Raw genomic sequence first — 7139 nt, 5'->3', positions numbered from 1 at the left:
CTTACAATTTCAATGAAGCAATTCTATGAACAACTAACAAAGCTTATTAACTCTTGTAGCATACTAAAGTCTTCTTTCCCTTAAAAATACTATTTTTAATTTTAGCAATATAAAGATACTTAGAATTGTGGAATAAGAGATGTTTTAAAATATATATTAGTCTGCTTGGTCTATACCATAACAGACGATCATAGACTGGGTGTCTGAAACAAAGGAAAATTATAGAAAATACTTTTGTTTTCTGATTACAGGCATGTATTTGACAATACAGTTTTACACAGAAAACTAAGAGCACTTTTCTTCAGACTTTACAGAAAGACTTGGCCTTGAAAAACATGGGCTTTCCATTAACATCATATCATAGCACATCCAAAACTAATTCCTAAATAGATACACTATAATTTGTTTAGAATCTAAAGGCTTAATGACAATAATCAGAAGAGGAAAAAAAGCAGATAAGTTTAATTTACGTAAGTGATTAAAAAAATAAATTCAACGATTAGTAAATAGAATTTATCAAGGTCTCATGAGCCCTGAAGGAGGTGGTCCCCGGGCTTGGAGGGGTAATCACTATGTCCAAATCATCTCCTGTTTGGAATTTCTGCGACCGCAGGGTCAAGGAATCATCAGTCCCCTTTCTGCCAGACTTGGTGCTGCCAATCTCCTTAACTTGGAGCCAGGACTTTTAAGATCTGTAAAAGCAATCACAAAATTGAAGTGTGTGCTCTCTTTCTAGCTTCTGGGTAGACTTCTTTTACTAAACTAGCCAGTTCTTTCGAGGTTGCATCCATCCAAGTGTAGATCTCAAGCTTGCTTGATGGAACGTTCCTGCGGGAGAACTAGTCCATGGGGCAGTGATTGGTGGTGAAGCCCCCAAGCGGCAGCGGGCAAGTCTTCTCACGGTCTTTCTTAATTTCCTCTTGGGTAACCCAAGATTCCACCACCATCTTCATCCTACAGCCTGCAAGATGCTCAGAAAATAATTTCAATAATAATAATAACAATAACAACAATAATAATAATCCACAGTTCTAGAGCCTACAAGTCCACAAGATGTTAGAAGAGTTGCTTTCTGGTGAGGTCTCCCTTCCTGGCTTGCGGACAGCCACCTTCTCTCTATGTCCTTATGCCCTCACAAGACCTTTGCTCTGAGAGAGAGAAAAAGAGAGAGAGAGGGGGAGAACACCAGTCTACTGGACTAGGGACAGATCCTATGACCCCATTTAATTTTATTTACCTCCTTAAAGGTCATGTCTCCATAGTCACATTGGTGATTTGCACATGTATTTTGGGGTAACACAATTCAGTGTATAAGAACATGTATAAATAGCATGTTCCCCTTTTCACTCCTTTTTTAAAAAATTACTAAAAATGCAATGTAAGTTTAAATATCCCTAGTTTTCCCCCTATTAATAAGCTAGGAAAGACCTAATGGAAGTATTTTTATTCTTTTATAGCGTAAGTGGTCCTTTTGAGTACTGTGGGGATAATGATAACCTAAAGTGGTATGTGTGGATTGGGAGACGTTTTCACAAATAGCTTTCTAACAGAAAGCAGATAATGCACTTGTCTTAATCTGTTCAAGATTCTATAACAAAATACCACAAACTAGGTATCCTGTAAAACATAGAAATTTATTTCTCACAGTTATGGGGACTAAGTCCAAAGTCAAGGTGCCAGCAGATCCCATTGTCTGTTGAAGACCTGCTTTCTAATTCAGAGATGGCAGCTTCTTGCTGTGTCTTTAAGTAGTGAGAGAGAAAAGGCGACTCAGAAGGGATTCTTTATAAGGGCACAGATCTCATTCATAAGTGACCGAATCACCTCCCGAAGGTCCCACCTCCTAATATTGTCGCATTGGTGATTAGCGTTCAGCATATGAGCTCAGTGGGGAGAGATTTCAGACTATAACAGCAACTTCTGGAAACATATTGTACTTAATATACACTATTTTGATGATACTCTTGCTTCAAAACTATAGTGTAATAAATAAAACATTTGCATTCTCATTCATCAAGATACACAATTTTCTTTAATTTTTGATATTCTTATTATTCTTAAATTTAAGAAGACCACCTCCAAATTTCAACAGCAATAGGTAGCAATACTTGAATTTAGATTTTTTTTTTTTCAGGCCCTTCATACAACACTTTATTTACATTGCCCTTAAATACACTGGGACAATTAAATACATATAACTATACATAAGTATGTATGTTTATATACACACCAAAATTACGTACATAATTTTTTAAAGTCTAAAAATTAGTTTTAGCTTAAAAATATTGACTCTGGGGTGGCGCCTGTAGCTCAGTGAGTAGAGTACTGGCCATAGATTTTTTTTTCCGTTTATTTTTTATTTGTGTACCATATATTCATGGGGCACGAATGCTGCATTGATATGTCACATTGTGGTGAAGTCAGGGACTTCAAAGCATAATCATTGAAGCAACTCCCATTGTGCCAACCAAGGCACAGCCCATTATCCACCCAACTCTCCTCCCTTCACACCTTCAATCCTCCAATCTCCATTAGTCCATACTCTGCTTCCACGTGTACACATCATCTGGCTCCCACTTATAAGTGAGAACATGCAATATCTATCTTTTTGAGTTGTTTCAAAACGAGTAGTGAAAATGAGCATAATTCTCATTAAGTGATTATATTTCACTTAATATAACGTCTGCCAGTGCCACATAGGTTGCAGCAAAAATGCATAATTCATTCTTCTTTATTGATGAATAGTATTCCATGGTGTATATTTACCACATTCTCTTTCTCCAATTCTCTGTTGATAAACACTTCAAGATGATTCCATATTTTTGCAATTGTGAATACAGTGTGTCCATCGCCCAAGGAGTGTTTATTGTACTTGTTAGGTAGTTTTTACCCTTACGATTATCTTATTGATATATTGATTTGTTTTATGGTAGTTCTATTTTTAGTTCTTTAAGAAATCTCCATACTGTTTTCCATGGAGGTAGCACTAATTTACAATCACGCCAACAATGTAAAGAGTTCCATTTTCTCTACATCTTTGCCAAACATAGGTTATTTTTTATCTTTTTAATAACAGACATTCTGATTGCTGTATGATCTCACTGTGGTTTTAATTTGCATTTCTCTAATTAGTGATAGTGAACATTTTTCATACGCTTGTCTATGCTTTTTCTTTTTTTCTAAGCTTGTCGTCAGCAGCACTTTTTCATATGCTATTTGTCTTCTTTTGAGAAATGTCTACTGATATATATAGCCCACTTTTTAATGGAGTTATTTGATTTTTTGTTTTTGTTGTTGAGTTCCTTATAATTTCTGGTTATTAGTTCTCTGCTTTCTTCAAAGAAGTCTTGGTGTGGATAAAATCGTGTATATAAATATATATACACGTTTTATTCTTGCAATTCACTAAAACCCAAGCAGAATTAACTTGAATGATGTGTTTCATGATGATGTATGTAGGAAATGTATCTGAACACATGTCAGCATATAATTTAATGCCTAAATTAATATACTCCTTCCTGAGACTTCATCATGAACAATTTTTAAAACACAGTAACATGTACTTGGAATTTTGTTTTATTTCAAAATATTACAGTGGTACAAGTGTTTGGGGTTATGTGTATTGATTTTGTTCCACTTGCATCATGGTCGGAAGTGTGCCCCTCACCCAGAGAGCATTCGTGACACCCCGTACGTCGGTCTGTGCCCAACCCTTCCTGTTGCCTTCCTCCTGCTTCGTTTCCACTAAGTTTTACTTCCTCCTGTACAATTGTGAGCTCATAGGCTATTCCAATTTAATAGCAAGTACATATGATATTTATTTTTCCATTATTTAGATACTTCACTTAGGATATTGGTCTAATTAAATTCAGTTCAACAAAAATTCACTCAGCACTAACAATGTGCAAAGCATTATGCCAGGAACATGGAAAATCTTCAGTCTTTAAGGATAAGACAATATCTTCCACTTGATTTCTTATTCTTGTTTCTATTCACAGAATTAATTTTATTATTTTCTCAGTGAGCTTCCTGTTGTTCTTATCCTACTTGTTTTGTGGCCCACTATAAATGAGAGGTGAGTTCCTTCATAAACCATATTTTTATCGCCTTGCACCAGGGCAAAGAGAGAAGGCAAGTAAATAAAAGTTTTCTGTGTCTAACTAAAATTTTAATAGCACCTAGGACACCATCATCATAAAAAATAATTTACTGTGGTATTGATATTAACATTTATTTCCTTGGCATTTTATTTGACTGAAAGATCATTACAGTGAATAAGAGGCTCTCCCCATTCTAAATATCACAAATGCTTGGCAAATTTCCCCCTATATTCTGAGATATGTACAATTATCTCTCAGAATTAATGGGGTCTACAGGATACTTGGTGCACCACCTGCTCCCAAGGGCAAAGGGAACAACCAGTAGGAATAAGAACAAGCTTAGAATAAATTTAATAGAAAGCAGGATTTATGAAAGAATGTCTCCCTTCTAACATCCACTAATCTTTTTACTGATGCAAGTTAATATAAGTTTCTGGAATGCAGACCAGAAGTTTGCCTTATGCTTCTCAGCACGTCACATTGTACTCAAGGCATATGTCCTATAGATATTAAATGAAAATTGCCTGGTACAATGATTGATTCTGCCTCCCCTTATTATGGTCTCAATCTTCCATTTTCAATTTCCACTGATCAGATGTTAATTAAAAATGAAAACACAACTCTTTTGAGGAAAGTATGCAGAGAATGAGGAGAGGAAGGAGAGTTAAGAAAGTCTTCTTACCATCACAGTGAATCTAGATTGTAGAGAGAAAAATAAAGAATGTCTTTCTGTATCAGCTTGTCTTTTTGTAATTACAACAATCACTTTCAAGAACTGTCTGTGTATTAAAGTGGTAAAACTGAAATCAATCTAATTATCCACAGTGAACCTTCTATCAATTTCCATTACAGCAGAAACAAAATTGGCCATTACTCACCACTTCAATATTAATGCTGCCTACAGCCCCTCTGAGAGGTACTTAGACGCACACCATTTGTTAGGAATCTGAAAGTGATTCCTCTGACTATTAGTATATGCATGGGAAGAGAGAAAAGACAGAGAGAAATTAGTAATTCATTTGTTCTTTCAACAAAGAAGCACTGGGCTTAGCCCTGTGACCATAAACATGTATAAAATGCTATTTCCAGTCTGGTTAGGGAGGAATGCATCAAAGATAATGAGTGAGAGAGTCACATAGTAACAAGGAGGAGTAATAAGCCATGTCAAAATGTTTCTAAGACATTGAGAGAGGGGTGTTGGCATATGGCTCACCTGTTTCTTGGGAGGAATTGGAGAGGAATAAAGAAGGAAAGACCTGAGCAAAAACATGAAGGTGAAAAATACTAAGTGGTGAATATGGAACCAAAAGCAATTTGTATTCCGTAACAGGATGGGGCAAGTGGAGACTGCCAGGGAAAAACGCAATGAGGGATACGTTGTGCTCCAATTTCTTAAAAATGGAGCACAATGTATCCCTCATTGCTCAGTCGGTAAGGCGCCGGCCCCATATACCAAGGGTGGCGGGTTCAAACACGGCCCCGGCCAAAACTGCAACCAAAAAATATCCGGGCGTTGTGGCGAGCACCTGTAGTCCCAGCTACTCGGGAGGCTGAGGCAAGAGAATCGCTTAAGCCCCAGGAGTTGGAGGTTGCTGTGACCTGTGTGAGGCCACGGCACTCTACCGAGGGCCATAAAGTGAGACTCTGTCTCTACAAAAAAATAAATAAATAAATAAAAAATAAAAAAAAGAAAAGAGATTTTATTTAATTGGACATGGGAGAATGTCCGTGTTTACGGGCATCAGAACTACATTGTAAGGTCTGTATGCTGATTGCTCCACTGCCTTTCCAGATCCATTCTTCACCCTTCCCAATTCTGTGCTCTACCCTGAGAGACTGACTTATACAGACCACGTCAAGGGCTTTCATACCTGCTGATTTCCAGTTGGGTTTGGCCAATGGAATCCCACTCATCACCTCAGGAGAATGGGAGTGAGGGCAGAGCATTGATCTGGCTTCCTCCCCGTGAGGGCACCTGGAGCTGGTATGTTTCTAATTAGTCAAAGTTCTCTGCTTTCTTCAAAGCACTCAGCCTTCCCCACTTAATTTTTCCATATTGCAGTGACCATTGCTTCATCTCATCCCATGGACCCAACAAGTGATAACATCTTGGTCAGGTACACCATCTGTTATGGTTGCCCTATATCCACACCTCTGGAAATCGTCTGTGAATAAAGCTTCTCTGAATCATTGTGGATTAGTCATTAGAAAAATGAAAATCAAAACCAGAATGAAGGTGACAAGTTGGCTGACTGGAGACACTGCTTGCTGGATAATCCTGGAGGGAAGGAATGGTTTCAGATAAAAGACAGGGGAGAGGGAAGGCAGCCACGTTTAGGTCAGAGAGAGAAAGAAGTGTGGAAGCCTGCCAGGGACCTTGCAGGGGTAAGTTGTGAAGCAGAGAAGGCAGAGGAGGAAGGAAACAAGATAACACGAAGGATGAAGCCCACTGAGACTTGGAGCCCAGGGAGGGGGTAAGTGTGGAAAACCTTTCTCTCTCCCCTATTCCTGTGGTGATCAGAATGCTACCAGCTTACTTGGAAGCTTTTCCACTCCAGTAAGCCCAAGAACTATGGCAAACAAAGAACTGTGCACTGAACTTGTGTGATCCCAGAGCTTGGACATTCCTTGCAAGACCCCCTCGGAGGACAGTGACCTGAGAAGCTGGACAGAAGCGTTCCTCCATCCAGACTCTTCTCCTGCCCTAACCTTCCTCCATCCACTCCAGTGTTCCTCCATCCAGACTGTTCATCCAGACTCTTCTCCTGCCCTAACCTTGCTCCATCCACTCCAGTGTTCCTCCATCCAGACTGTTCATCCAGACTCTTCTCCTGCCCTAACCTTGCTCCATCCACTCCAGTGTTCCTCCATCCAGACTGTCCATCCAGACACTTTTCCTCCCCTAACCTTGCTCCATCCACTCCGGTGTTCCTCCATCCAGACTGTCCATCAGACTCTTCTCCTGCCCTAACCTTGCTCCATCCACTCCAGTGTTCTTCCATCCAGACTGTTCATCCAGACTCTTTTCCTGCCCTAATC

The 7139-nt window shown here is 38.9% G+C and overlaps 1 pseudogene; it reads right to left on the bottom strand.

Annotated features, from left to right (window-relative positions):
* Positions 1-516: 516 nt before the first annotated feature.
* On the bottom strand, positions 517-971 carry LOC128576085 (histone deacetylase complex subunit SAP18-like; annotated as a pseudogene).
* Positions 972-7139: the final 6168 nt, after the last annotated feature.

Source organism: Nycticebus coucang, chromosome 23 (genome assembly GCF_027406575.1).
Source record: "Nycticebus coucang isolate mNycCou1 chromosome 23, mNycCou1.pri, whole genome shotgun sequence".
In the NCBI taxonomy this organism is placed as follows: Eukaryota; Metazoa; Chordata; class Mammalia; order Primates; family Lorisidae; genus Nycticebus; species Nycticebus coucang.
The sequence above is the reverse complement of the archived record's forward strand: the minus strand, read 5'-3'. Positions and strand labels throughout refer to the sequence as shown.